Source organism: Neomonachus schauinslandi, chromosome 7 (assembly GCF_002201575.2).
Source record: "Neomonachus schauinslandi chromosome 7, ASM220157v2, whole genome shotgun sequence".
NCBI lineage: Eukaryota > Metazoa > Chordata > Mammalia > Carnivora > Phocidae > Neomonachus > Neomonachus schauinslandi.
In genome coordinates, this window is record NC_058409.1 from 106,740,112 (window position 1) to 106,756,156 (window position 16,045).

Sequence of the window (16,045 nt, forward strand, 5' to 3'; positions counted from 1 at the left end):
GTTTAAGGGTACAACCTACAGTTTGTAGTAAATAAGCCATAGAGATCTAATGCACAGTATAGTGAATATAGATAATGACATTGTATTATAATTATGAAATGTGATAAATATTGTTACAATGGCAATCATATTATAGTATATAAATGTATCAAAATAACACAGTATACACCTTAAATTTATGCAGTGTTATATGTCAAATTTATTCAATAATAAAAAAATCAAGGAGATCCTATTAATTGTCATCCTTGTTTCAAAGTATAAATGAAGACAAAAAAAAATAAGCCTAAACCTGACATGTAAGCCAAGTAAAAATCAGTTATCTGATCAGTCTCATGTAGGGAAAGAAATTGATTTATAAAAGATCAATCAATTCATAAAGGTGGGTGAAACACATAGAGCATTCACCTTGAACATGGATTTTGAGACTAGGTTTGGAAAGCTGATTGATATCGCCTGCCCACCTAACCCTCAAAAACAGGAAAAGGATAAGAAGGGACATTCTGCATTTTGTTGAACACTGATATTGCAAGAAAAGAACACATTTCTAATATTTAAACCAAAGATAAAATATGTAGGTATAAATAACTAAATTAAATGAACTTTATTAAGGATGTAATGAACACTGGATAGTTCTAGTAAGACATATCATAGTTTACTTTTGTCTAGGCATGCTCTGTAGATGCCTGGCAAAAAAAAATAATAGACCTTTCTTTAACCCTATTTGGTTATACTTTTTGTGCCTTTCCATTTTACCTATTATTAGTTATGCATAAAAATCTAATTAGTAATTTTGTTGAAAGCTCCCTTTACACTAATTGGTCAGAGTACACACTTTACTCAAATTGACCTGATCTACTAAGGACTGTTCTTTCCCTGTTTGGTTCTAATTCCAATTATGTTTTATTTTTGTTTCTAACTTCAATTGTAATTTCTTACATAATTTTGTCCTTGTTTCTTGTAAAACATTTTTTCCTTATATCTCAAACATTGGGATAGTAAGGAAAGCTTCCTCTTTTCCTTTGCTTTTTATTTTATCTGAGTCTATACTATTGCATGCATTAATTGTGCAACTTAAAAAAGACACAATGAAAATAAAAATGAAATTAAGCCCTAATCCAGTAAACGACCAAATGCCTATATTTTCTGCCCAACTCTAAATTTGTCCATATTAATAAAAACAATTAAAACAAAATAAATAAAGCCTGATTAAACTTGGGGAAAATTTTAGGACAATTTTTATTATTAATATATCTGGGAGATTTAAGTGCAGCCCTAAATGTTGCCATTAGATAGATAATTAAGGATGAGCCAGGATCACTGCAAAATGCCCATATGCCAGAAGGGTTGGGGCGTGGGTAATTTGGGCATGGCAGCTCTGAGAAGACACATTCAGTATCAATGTTCCAATCAAACACTTGGCTATGAGCCTTTGGATGTCACTTGTCTTCCTCCTACTGCACCATGTCAGCTGAGGAGAGCCTGTTCTTAATAAGAAGAAAAAAGATAATAGAGAAGAAAGCAATTCTTCTGAAATTGGCTTGATGCAAGTTGCTCTCAGTGCAATTATAGCCTGAGGAGATGAAGTCATCCAGTCAGGCTGCTGCCATCTGGGGGGCAAAGTACCCCAACCCAGGTCTGCTCTCAGGAACCTATTAATTTCTAGAATGATAAAGCTTCTTGTGTATACTCCATAGAAGTGGATCAAATGGGTTAAATCCAGCCCACCTACATGTTTCATCCACTTGTTCTCTGAGGACTCATCTGACTTTATAGACAGATTGAAATGCGTGTGTGTGTGTGTGTGTGTGTGTAAGTGTTTACGGATGGCCATGGGACAGATTTATCAGAAGGATGTACAACACCAGGGCAAAAATTTCTGGTGAGTTTAAGGCTGGTGAAATTTAGAAAAGGTTAAGTTTTACCTATTATAATATTTTTACATCACATTTCCATTTACAAAGTGCTTTCACATTGCAATCTCTAATTTCTATCTTAACGAAAATCCACTGAAGCTACTGAGGCAGGCATAATTACCCCTGGTTTTTTTCCTCAGATGATGCAACTAAGGTTACACTACTTGCGTGAAGACACAGTTGCTAAGTGGCCCAGCACAGGTCTCCAATATCTAGCTCTTATCTAGAACCAGGGTGTTCTTTCTCTACGCCCATATTTGCTGATCAGTAACCATAAAATAACTAATTTGTTTGCCTTTATGTTAACTTTAAATTGTGAATGCATCAAATCGCTGTGAAGTCTGATTTATCCTTTAATGGTGAGAACATATTTTTCCTCTGGTATAAAAAAGGAAATTTTTTCATAAAGTTGCAATAATAATACTGCTGACATTCAAATTGTCATCACACAGATTATTTTATTTGAATTGCAGAACAACTCTTTGAGATGAGCAGGCAAGATAGAGCTCCTGTGACAGTTAGTTTAGAGTCCATAGCAGTTTATTTCATATATATAGGAAATGCCTCATTAGCCCATCAAATGCACTTCCAGCCTTTGAGAGTTTCTCTAGACTTTCTTTAGTAGCACTGTTTACTTTTCTTGATCCCAACTTCAACCCTGGATATCTTTCTGTTCTCCTTTTTCTCCATCTCCTGCATCCTGTAAGCCCAGTTTTCTCACCCAGCCCTCATATCTAGTAACTAAACTTGACAGAGAATTACACATCCCTCCTTATTTGGGGAAAAAGCCAGTTAAACCCATTAGACAGGCAGAGAAACTGAAGTCCACAAAGTTAAACAACTTACCCAGAGTCGACTGAAAACTCCTGACCAGTGTGGACATAATTGGAACTTAACTGTTATGAAGGCCTATCATAGTGTATTCCACATGAGAGCTGATGCCTGGACAAGCATATGTATCATATGTCTTTGGTGTATCTCTTACACATCAAATAAAGAGGTATTCTCTTTGGTATAGTAACTTCAGGGGCCACACACTTCCCTAAATAGCTTCTCCCATGGTTGACTTATTGCCAAAATTCCACCATTGGATAAAAACTTCATTATATTTTTCACTGTCCCTAGGTATTTGTGAATGTCATTGGGAGGAATTAAGAGTAACTCCCTTTTAGTCACTATGGCATTGATATAAACTAAGTTTTCAGTCCCTTTGTCAAAAGGATTATGGGGAGGGAACATGAGGATAAATCGTGGAGAGAAGGAGGGAGTTGAATAATATTCATAATAATAGCTACTTGCTATGTTCCAAGCACTGTTATACAACTCTACATACCTCTTACCATCTATTTTTCAAAACAGTTATATGATGCATAATGTAATCAGAAGAGGAAATGAGCTTATATAGAAGAAATCACTTTTCAAGGTCAGGAGGGTTGAAACAGATTTTTGTTTGTTCTTTCATATACCCATGATTATGCCTTTTCTACTATACTCTCTGCCTCAGTGAGATATTTTCAATGACTTGGGACAAGACAGTTTGTTTTGTTTTGTTTTTCTAATGCAGAAATAACCATAGAGCTTCCTATTATTACAAGAAAAGACATATCTGTCCTACTTCCCTTTGTAGGTCCATCACTTTTCTATCACAGTGCCCTAGGACCTAAACTTTTACTTATATACTCTTCTTTTCAATTATGCTTTGTTGGTCTCAGACCTGCAGAATGTGAGAGCCTACTCAGCAATTTTTAGCAAAAAAGACCAAGAAGGACTCTTTTTTTTCCTACCTGGTTGAAGTCACTGAGGCACTGAAGACTGTCACTGAAGCCCAGAGCAATTAATCCTGGAAATAATTCAGCCCACATCTGCCCCAGAGGCAGGTCTCCCTCAATGTGGGAAGTAAGAAACAAGTCTGGCCTCCCTAGGATTTCTAGTTGTCCCTTTATCCTTCCTGGACATAAGCCTTCTACTTTTCAATGGAGGCCAGGATGTAACCTGTTGTACTCTGTTGTGCATTTCTGTCTCTTTTCTATATGTGCAAAGGTGAGGTTTTCAGGGAAAACCTGCATACATGTTTGAGAGAAATTTGATGTTGGATTTGGGGTAGAAACTATTTCCAGCACCTTTGGAAGTTTATCCCCAAGAACTCAGTGTGGTGGTAGAAAGAGCCTCAAGCTGGGAATCAGGAACACCTGGGTTCTAGCCTGAGCTTTGATACTGAGCTGGCCTCTGGACTTGGACAGCCACAATGAATGACCACACACCATCCAGCAGGTAATTCAGTATGTCTGTGGTTTCAACTACTAGTGTTCAATACAGCCCTGTGGTAGGCAAAGACTGCCATTGTTGGAGTCCCCTCAGGCTTTTGGACCTTTAAAATAAGTGGACAAATATGACACATATAGGGATTACCTCTAGAACTACCATTGGGGACTGATTTTCATGGATTGTGAATTAGGGAGTGACAACGAATGGGTACAATATTTCTTTATGGGTTGATGAAAATGTTCTAATAAGATTATGGTGATGATTGCATAACTTTGTAAATATGCTAAAAGCTAGTGGAGTATACATCTTAAGTGGATAAATTGTATGGTATGTGAATTATATCTCAATAAATCTGTTATTTTTATTATTTTTAAAGGTCTTACAAATCATAACCTAGCTTTTGTTTTCAGTCCCTCAGCTCATCCTTTTGTCAGTTTTTACCTTGAGAAATTTGTGCCCTTTGGGACAAGGTGTACTTCTCCCCAAATAAAGACAACATATTCTTCCCACAGAATACTTAGGGCAAGGATATCCAATGGGCTTACTGTTTCTGCAACTGATAGGATAGAAAATTACACTTTCCTCTTTGATGTGATATAAGTCACACTTCTCTGGAGGCAACTTAAATGTGATTTGAGGGAAATTAAGAAGGACCATCCATCCCAAATACCTACCTCTAACACGAAAATTAAGCCAGTCTTTGGGCATAAGCTTTTCAGTCTTTGGCTCTCTTTGCAAATCTAAATCTTACTTTGAATGAATACTTTAAATCTTCAATTGGTTGATCCAGTCTGTTTCCTATGGGACAATGGAGGTGATGATTACAATAGTGTTGAAATTCTTGGAGAAAATATTGAAAAGTAAGATAGGGACTGGAAGTGGAAGAGAACAGAGAGAAGGTATAGAGGTACCAAAAATAGTCTTCCCTAAATTTATAGTCTATGAATTAAAGCTGTGGAGAATGTTGAAGGTAGGAGAGGTGAAAAATCCAAGGTCAGGGTGGCCTTGACTCATTCACAAACTACATGCAAGTTGAAATTGGGGAAAGAATGCTATTGAGAAGAAAAGGGACTATTTAATTGGAATTCTGTAAACCTGATCCATTCCACAGGTGTGTACACTTAGAAAAATGTATTTGATTAGGGGAGGAAGAAAAGGAAATTGTTTTAAAAAGGGGAAAATGGCAGCAGAGTAAGACAAAAATCACTAAAGACCACATATGTTCCTTTCATCGAGGATTCCACAAACCTGAGCATCTTGGGTGACTCAGCCCAGGACGAGATGCAGAGAATAGTGGCATGAGAGATCTATTGCCTTTATGCCCTGCTACCTGCCCCTCCTAACACAAGAGATTCTTTGGGGAAATGGCCTCTTCACGAACTCCACTCCTAAGGTTCCTGTAAAAGCAGGCATACTTTCACATGATCCCTCTAAGGTGTTCAGAACTGTTGTCTAGGAGTGAACATGTGGTTGATCTACACTTGATCTTAGCCAAAAGGCCGAGAAGTGATGTGTGGTTGATCTACATAGAGGAGTCCCTTCCTTAGGGCTTCTGATGCTCGATAATTGCTTTCTCAGTAAATGATACACACCACAATATTAACATCTAGTACCCAAAGGGAACCAAAAGGGAACTCTGAAGAGAATATTTTTGGTTGGTATTTCTTTCCTTTTGTTGAATTTTAATTGACATACAGTACCATATTAGTTTCAGCTGTACAACATAGTGATTTGATATTTTTATACATTATGAAATGATCACAATAAGTCTAGTTACCATCTGTCGTCATACAAGGTTATTACAATATTATTGACTGTATTCCCTATGCTGTACATTACATCTCTGTGACTTATTTATTTTATAACTGGAAATGTGTACCTTTTAATTCCCTTAACCTATTTCATCCATTCCCTACCTCCCTTCCCTCTGGCAACCACTAGTTTGTTCTCTGTATCTATGAATCCATTTCTGTTTCGTTTGTTTGCTTTGTTTTTTAGATTCCATCTATAAATGAAATCATATGGTATTTGTCTTTCTCTGTCTGACTTATTTCACTTAGCATAATACTCTCTAGGTCCATCCATATTGTTGCAAATCAGTCAGTATTTCTAATAAAGGTTGATGCTGTTATTTGATCCATGGATAGTTACTGCATACTCCATGGACTTGGGAAAAAAACAAAAACTCTAAGACTCATGAGAAACTGGCATTACTTGAATTGATTTATAATAGTCCAAACCACACACAATAAGCCAGCAATTAAATTGAACACATCATAAACATCCATCTTGACTCTACCTCCTGGCTGAGCAGATGATGTTACCTTAAATTTTAAAATTTCATGATAAAATGCTTATGCTGGTATAATATAATAATAGGGCATTAGCATTAGGGATAAGATCATCTCTCTGTTATTTGGCTACTTTATGGAGAGGGAGAATGTATTGCTATTACTAATGATGTTTCAGGGTCAAAATCATAGCTATTGCTAGGCAAATATTTTTAACATAGAAGGAGCTAGCTAGGGGCACCTGGGTGGCTCAGTCAGTTAAGTGTCTGCCTTCGGCTCAGGTCCTGATCCCAGGGTGCTGCGTTTGAGCCCCGCATCAGGCTCCCTGTTCAGTGGGGAGTCTGCTTCTCCCTCTCCCGCTCCCCCTGCTTGTGTTCTCTCTCTCTCTGTCAAATAAATAAATAAAATCTTAAAAAAAAAAAAAAAGGAGCTAGCTAAAGTAGAGAAAAACCTGGGGCCGTGTTCTATGTCTATCTCTGCCCATTTCTAGCTGTGCAGACTAGACCAAAACCTTTCCCCTCTCAGCCTTAGTTTCCCCATTTATAAAATTATGATATAAGATTAGATAAACTTTAAATCTTGAATTTAAATATGACATATGTCACTTAAACTAGGACATTTAACCAGACCCTAAACATCATTTCTGTCCTATAAATGATTTTATAAAAACAACTCACACTTTGGGTTCAGAGGAACCAGTGTGTGAATGTCAGATCTGCTACATCTTAGTTGTATCATCTCTTTACTCAGCCACTTAGATGATGTAAGGCTCAGTCTCTCTGTGACTGAAAGTGGGTATGTCTGTATCATATTACGTCTTACAGAATTCCTGTAGGGTACAAATGAAGCTTGTAAATATACTTGAATTTTTATGTGGTAGAAATTGTGACAGCAAGTGGTAGTATTCAAGCAGTTGTGATACCACCTCAGGTTTACTGAGCACTAACTGTATGCTATTCACTAATTTGAACATTATACATGTGCTATCCCATTTCATTCCCATAACAATCATTTGAGAAAGGTGCCTCAAGTTCCCCATTTCATAAAGAATATGACTCAAAAAATTCAAGTTACTTGCTCAGTGACACAGTTAATAAACGGTGCCACTCAGATGCAAACCTGGGGCAATCAGATTCTGGAGTGTGAGCTTTTACCCACTGTGTTATACTTATTTATTCCTCCAGGATTAAATAGATTCAGATTTATATGTGAAGATTCCTGCTTCCAGCCATCTTCTTGTTTGAAATGAAGACTTACACTGAGAATACTGGGAAAGTTATACCCCAAAAATCTGTTAAAGATATTGGAGAAGTACTAAGCAGTGAGCAATCAAATAAAAAAAAATCACTGGGTGTCAAAAGATAAGTATTGACCAAGGACTCTGGGAACATAACAGGACCACAAGAAATTCAGATATTAAGAATTATGAGTTTAAAATAACTATCTAAAATGCTCAAGACATTAAATGACAAGATGGAAAATTTCCACAGGAAACTGATATCTACAAAAAGAATAAATATCTATAAAAAGGAATAAATAGAAATAACAGTATCTGAAATTAATAACATAGTAGATAAGTTTAAGGGTATATTTGACAGAGAAGAGAAGTGAAAGAAAGAAGAAAATATCTCCGAAACAGACAAAAGGATGCTAGCACAAAAAAGAGCATAAGGGACATGGGGACACAGTGAAAAGAGTTAACATAGGTAGAAATGGGACCCCAGAAAGAGAGGGGAGAAAGAATGAGCAGAAGCAATACTTTAAGAAAATGGCTTAAATTTTCTGAAGGCAATAATTTTTTATTTCTTTTTTTTCCCTATTTTGACACCAAATTGCTAATAAAAGTTTATAGTCTGGGGGTTATTATTCTTTACTTTCCAGCTGGAAGAGACTTTTCAGGTGATGGAAATTTCAAGCAATTCTGAAATAATAGTTGGAAAAAAATGGAGATTTATGGACACTCTACTTTGAGATCAGAAAGGACCTTTGATGATGTGGAATTCGTTTGAGTGAATGAGAAATATGGGGAAAAGATGAAGAAATTCGGGTTCAAAGCCTTTGCTTCCTCAGATACAGTAGAACAACAAAGAAGACCATGGTTTGGGGACCAGAAGGATATGGGGCAGAATCATTATATATGTGCCTTTGAGGGAGGATTAGGGAAGTGCCTACTTCTATCCACTCAGTGATTAATTGTATCTTCAGCTTCTTTGAAGCCCAGCATCCTCAGCTGAAACTAGGAATGACAATGCATTCTTCACAGAATTTTTATGGTAACTGACAATGTATGCAAAGAACCGCCCTAGTGCCTGGCAAATTCAAGGTGTTCTGTTAATGTCAACCCCCTTTCCCTTTCCCCCCCCCTATTTTATTGATGAAAATCATTTCTGACTTTTGTGCAGAGCTTCTTATTTCCCTATTAAGGTAGCAATGGTTTTCTGCCAAGCAGAACCAGAAAGTAAGGAATAATAAAGGGTTCTGGGGCAGAGTAGTTGTATTATCAATAATATCAATACCTCTTTGAAAATTCAGTTACCCAGATGCTTGGAGAAAAGAGACAAGTCAGATATTCAGAATTAACAGGTGCTTTTGAAAAGTTAGTGTCCCAATTAGCAGGAAAGGAATCCGCTAGTAAATAAATCTCTCAGTTTTCAAGAACACTAACCAGTATTCACAGAGCTATTTGGGAGAGCCCTTCTATGTGCTCACTTCTGGTGGAATGGTTTTATTTCATCAGTGCATTATGGTTTCTCTTTCTATTTCATCCCTCAAGATCTCTCCTTTTCCCTAAAAGCAGGTGATTTGATGTTTCTTGTATTTCAGTTTCTCTCTGGTGGCATAATCAAAATTCTTATTACACATACTTATTAGAGTTAATATTTTCTATATTATCAACCAACCCATAATATGATGTTAAATAACATGCACTAAGCAGTTTTTACACAATTACAGCAAGTTAAATGGTTGGGTTAGGATGAGGGATGTGACTAATATCTATCCTAGGATGAATCAAACAAGGTCTTCCAGTTGTCCCTACCATACTTCCAAAGGTTCCAAACCTTTCTAATATATGTTGTCTTTCTGTCATATTTATTCAGTGGTAATATTGTTGTGAGAGCTGGATGAGGTAACACATGTGAATTCTGAAATATAGAAAACTTTTAATAATGGTTAGTTGTTATAATGATGAGGCTGATGATAATGATGGCAGCTAGTGTTTTCTAGCAGAAGTCGTGGACAAGCGTAAGACAAGTAAAAGAAGGTTATTCCTCTCCATGGGGAAATGCATAAAGCCTGTTGGATAAAGAGGTACTACAGGTTGAAACTATAATAAAGTTTTGGGGAGATGAAATTAACTGAGACTAACAAGGCTACCACAGTTAATTTGGGGAAGGTCACTCTATCATGTGATCTGGATTTAAGTCCTCCAAAATGCCTTCACGATTGAATGTCTATTACTCTTTGGGACAAAAACTTACCTGTCTAGCAAAATATAAACAAGCCAGGCAGCTTGTCCCATGGATGTGTACTGAAATGAGAGGTTTTCTATTTCTGGCAACTTTTGCCTTAAAAGGAAGAGCAAAAATGATAAACTTAGGTCCATGTTTCCTTAGATTTGCAAGTGTATTTGTGTTCCAGAGATAATGTTCCTAGAGACAAGTTCTGTAGTATTTAGGAAGCAACAGGCCATCCCTGTTGGAAAGTTAAGACCAGAAAAATGTTGATTGACTTAGGTGATCATTGGTAAGATCGGTGAAGAAAAAGAAATGTGCTGTTCAGTTTCCCCTTCAAGGAAGATGTGTGGCCCAGGCTACTGGGGAATGCTGTCAGCGAACAGCCTTCAGCTGGTTGCACCTTCAAGGATGGCCACAGCTGTAGACAGTCACCCCATCCACCTTCCTAGGTGGCCCACGTCCAATGGCTGATTGGGGTTGGGATATAAAAGCCTGGCCATTTCAGAGGAACGTGGGCCTTTTTATTTCCTGAGTTCCCTGTGGGCTGGCCAAGCTCATCTCTCTCTGTGGAACCCTGTTTTCCCTTTCACAGGTGTTAACTGTAAGGGTACTCCCCCAATAAATATGCCGCACATTTAATTGTTGCAGAGTCTGCTTTCCGGAAAACTCAGCCTGTGACAGATTTGTACTACATGGGGTAAGTAGGAAAAAACTGGATTTAGAGACTGAAAATTAAGGATTCTACTGCTGTCTGTGCCACTTAGGCGACCTGGGGCCAGGTATCCCATCTCTCTATGGTGGGCCTTTGTGTGCTGTGTTTGTGTGTGTGTGTAAATACAGATAAAAATACCTTTCTCGTGGCATCATATAAGAAATGAAAGAGAGAATAGTGGTGGAAGTGCTCTAAAGGTGGTAGGCTTTGTGGCTTACAAATTATCCTAACGATGATGCTAATTACTGAACCCTCGTTGTGTATTTCTTTAACCTCTGAGCAGGATCTCTGTAGATTACTGTTTCTGTATTAACACATATATGCAAATGCTAACACATTTCTCTCTTGACTACTCTGGGAAAACATTTTAAAGGAGTTCTTAAGTAGTTACAAGCTTGGAAAATACAGGAAAAGGTATTTCTCATCAAAAGAATAAGTAAAAGTATAACTGGTAAAAAAAAAAATGGGTGTTTTGGACTTTATTGTAATTATCCATATTTGTATTCATGTAACACAACCTCACACTCTTTCATCTCAAAATTGAGATTTCTATGGAGAGAGGAATATAGAAAACTACTATATAATATGTAGTTTGAATTCTGTTTTTTTTTTTCCCATGTTCTTCCAGAGATAAGTTTAGTATTTTATGCTTTGAAGATGCTGTAAAGAACAAAACCAGACAGAATTTGAAGAATTGGGTAGCCGTGCATCTGATAACCATATAAGGGAATCAGGAATCACAAAATCAGTTCCAGTGCAGAAACCTAGATTTTGACATCTGGCTTTGGGGAGCCTGTGGTTATGTCCTTAGATTATAAATAAAAAGGAAAAGTCTGCCAATTAACAGGACTTCCAAGCCTCCAAGAATGCTTTATATTTATTCATTCACTAATTTGTTCACCCCAAATAATTTAATGTACGATGTACAAAGCACATGGCTCCTTGAAAGCAGCTTTCACTTCTTTTTGGTGACTGTTCTATGCCTTGAATTTGGCACAGTGGTTGGCACAGGGTCAATGCTCAAAAGCGTTTGTTGAATTGGTGCACGAATAATTGAATGAAAGCACTGCTATGGGTTCTGTCGCTGAAAGCCAAAATGAATTAGTCCTACATTGTAGATCTTTGTCTCTTCCTGCTGCCTTTCACTGAATGTCTCCTCCTTCACTCGGGCTGTAAATATTGTTGGTTGTCAAGATTTTCACTATCCTTTACCTAGGCAAGTTTATCAAACTCAAGGTTTTTTTTTCTTTCTTTTAATTAATTGGAAATATACATACAAAAAAGTGCATAGATCATATAAGTAGACAGCATCATGATTTGTACAAGATGGATATACTCATAAAACCAGCAACCAGACCAAAATATAGAATATTACCAAAAGCCCAGAAGCCCCTGTCAAGCCCAACCTGAGCCATTATCCCTATATTCTAATCTTAGTTTTCATAAGATTTTAGTTTTGGGGCACCTGGGTGGCTCAGTCATTAAGCGTCTGCCTTCAGCTCAGGTCATGATCCCAGGGTCCTGGGATCGAGCCCCGCGTTGGGCTCCCTGCTCCGCGGGAAGCCTGCTTCTCCCTCTCCTGCTCCCCCTGCTTGTGTTCCCTCTCTCGCTATGTCTCTCTCTGTCAAATAAATAAATAAAATCTTTAAAAAAATTTTTTTTAGTTTTAACTGTTTTTGAACTTTATATAAAAGGGAAACACAGAATATACTCTTTCATGTGTGGCTTCTTGGGCTTGATATTATATTTGAGATTGATCTCTGGGTATAGTAATAGTTCATGTTTATTTCTGGATATTATCCATTGTATGAACACAACACACTTTATTTATACATTCTACTGTTGATGGACATTTGGCATTTGGATCATTTTCAGTTTTGGCTACTAGGATTAATGCTACTGTGAATAATCTTGTGTATCCTTTGGTGCACATCGTTGAGCATTTTGTAGAGCATGTATTTAGGAGGGTGGTAGGATATGCACTTTGTATTTTAAATATATGTATATATTATCAAAGTGGTTGTACTGGATAAACACTGTATGAGTATTCCTGCTGCTCCACATCCCCGCCAATTCTTGCTGTTTTTTGGTTTGTTTGTTTTTTGTTTTTTCATTTTAGCCTTTCTGGTATCTCATTGTAGTATTAATTTATATTTCTTTAATAATGAAATTGAACTACTTTTCATATCATTTGGATATCCTCTTTGGTGAAGTGCCTGTTTGGCCATTTCTCTGTTTTTCTGTTGATTTTTAGGAGTTTGTATATTCTGGTTGTGAGTTTTTGTTAGATAAATGTATTGCAAATGTATTCTCCCACTCTATTGCCTGACTTTTCACTCTATGGTGTTTTGTTTTCTGATGAGAGGAGTTCTTAAATTTCGAAATAGTCTTGTATAAGAAGTGCCTCCCCCAACCCCACAAGGTCATAAAGATAATTTCCTATGATCTCGTCTAAAAGCTTAGGGTTTTACTTATTCTGTTTAGATGAACATTCTACCTAATTTTTGCATACAATCTAAAGTGGGACTTTGGATATATTTTTCCATATGGATATCCAATTTTTTTTTTAAAGATTTTATTTATTTATTTGATAGAGACACAGCAAGAGAGGGAACACAAGCAGGGGAAGTGGGAAAGGGAGAAGCAGGCTCCCCGCTGAGCAGGGAGCCCGATGTGGGGCTCGATCCCAGGACCCTGGGATCATGACCTGAGCCGAAGGCAGACACTTAACGACTGAGCCACCCAGCCACCCCTATCCAATTTATTTAGCATAATTAATTGAAAAGACCATGGTTTCCCTACTTCACTGTAGGATCTGTTCTGTTTGTCATCTATCATGTGACCATATGTATAAAAGTTTGTTTCTGAACGTTTTATTTATTCCACTTCATTCTATTGTTTTTATTTCTATCCTTGTGCTAATATAGCATTGTCATTATTACTGTTACTTTGTAATAAATTGTGATTCTTAGAGAGTAAGTCTTCCAAATTTGTTCTTTATAAAATAGTACTGGCTCTTCTTGTACCTTTGAATTTCTATAACATTTTAGAATCAGTCTATAAATTTTCTATCTTCTCTCACACTCTCTCTCTCATACACACACACAACTTCAGTGAAATTAGTTAAAAATTTAAAATCAATTAATGCAACTTACCACATTATCAGAAAAAAAGGGGATATATATTTTAATTCTATATACTTTGAACTCTGCAATACATTATTGTTAATATTTTTATTATTTTTATTTTTACTGTTACTTCCTAGTTTCATGACTTACTTCATTCCCACACTTAAATCCAGGATTATTTTCTTTCTCCCTGAGAAAACACCTATATATCTGATTCACATATATACTCTGACCCATCTTGCCATATTACGGTATCTCGTTGACTACTTTCTTCTTCTTGAGTGGCTCTCTACCTTTTTTTCCATGACAACTCTCTTTTGGCTTACTTCATTCTATACTGGTGCTACCTTCTCTGTCCCTTGGGGGCTTCCCTCTGCCTGACCCTTAAAAGTTCATGTTTCACTGCTCTCCTTCACTGATTTCACCCTATAGTGCTAATGTCCGAGTGAGGCAGAGGAGCAGGCAAGCCCTTTCGACGAGGCAGAGAAGAATCTCCTGGTGGAAAGTGGTAGGTCATGGAGCTTATATCTTTATCAAAAGGAGAAATGTGTTAAACAAAAGTCAGTAATACTGCTTTTTGCCTCCTGCTGGTGATTGGATGAAGCCACCTGCTTCTGTCCCTCACATGCTCTTAAACCTCTAGAACTTCCTCAGACTTCTTACCTGAGCATGTCCAAACATCAAATGGATGGTCACATTTAAATGTCCCATAAATGCCAAACACCTAACACATCCCCTAATAAACTTATAACCCAGCCCTATCCTATCCTACTGGATGCCAGGTATCTGTGAATGATACCATCTTTGACTCATCTGCTCAAGCCAGAAACCTAGGAGCTCTCTATATTTCCTTTCTGTCAATATTCAGCTCAGATGACCTATTCTCCCAACTGCTCCTCCTAGGGATTTTAGCTGCATTGTGTGTGAGTGTATGAAATACTATATATTATACCACATCCCTTTATCTTTTGACATGTCTATTCTACTTGACTCTGAGTTACTCAGTGGCAGACACTGTCTTATTTACCTTTGAATGCCCAGTACCTAGCATGGTTCACTGCTTGGAAATATTCTTGAACCAATCTGCATATGTTAGGGTTAGGTAGGAGAAGCATCATGGAAGTAGAAAAGATGGATTGCTGTAGTGGTCATCAGAAGGAAAGGTTTCTTGGGACTGGGAGCAGTAAGAAAGGCTTCATGAGCAAGTGGTATAGTTAGATAGGATTGGGCAACTGGATGTGGCAGGAAGGGGATTCTAGACTGAAACTTACACCTGGTGTTTCCTACGGCAAGTTGTATAATATGTGTAAGCCTCTGTTTGTTCTTCTGTGAAATGGGGGTCCTTGCGGTTTTTTGACTATATAAAAATGAAGTGAGGTGGTACATGTAAAGCAATTATGAAAAGACCTGGCACACAATAACCACTCAGTAAATGTTAATTGTTAAAATTAATGAAAGAAGAACTCCAGCACTGGCAGTCAGGAGAGTACAGAGCACAGGCAGGGTATCAGAGATTTGTGTGGTTTGTAAAATAAGACATGAAAGAGAATACTGCAAATTTAGTTGGAAAGTGGAGGGAGATTTAACTCACAGAAAACAGTAAATGCCCTCAGTGGTCTCAATTTGAAATATATAATTGTCTAAATAGTAGGACTTAACAGAAGTACAGCAGAGGGGGCATATAGCTATTATTCACTACCTCAATTTTGTGCCCACGTCAGACAGGACTACCTGAATACTACACCCACAGGTGGTTTCCACATTCTCCATAGATGGACAATGTCTGCCTGCACCAGCCAGCCCGGAACCTACTTACAATCTCTGAGTAGCAAGTGTCTCTGTAGCTCCACTTAATTTTGCTTGTGCAGCCATAGTCAAAATAAGGGGAGAAACTAGACAATCGTTAACCAAATGATATAAGAGTCATTGATGAAATAATTATTGTTTAAAAAGCATATTTCTAGAATATACCCTGAAATATCCAGGCTGTTCTTCTATTTCTTGCATTAATAGGACCAACCCATCAGAGCCTTCAGAGTCGGTATACATGATCTCATTTTCTCCTCCGAACAATCCAGGAGGGCTTGGAACCAAACTCACAAAATTCACTTGTCACAAATAAGCAAATTGATGCTGTGTGACATCTTCAAAAATTTCAGAGTTAATTAATGTTAGCACCAAGTTGAAATCCTGGCCTTGGACACTGAATTCAGAGCTGAGGGAACAGGGGGCTGATTTTTCTGAGTGGGTTTTACCCTCTTTTCAGTATTTTAGTGTGGAT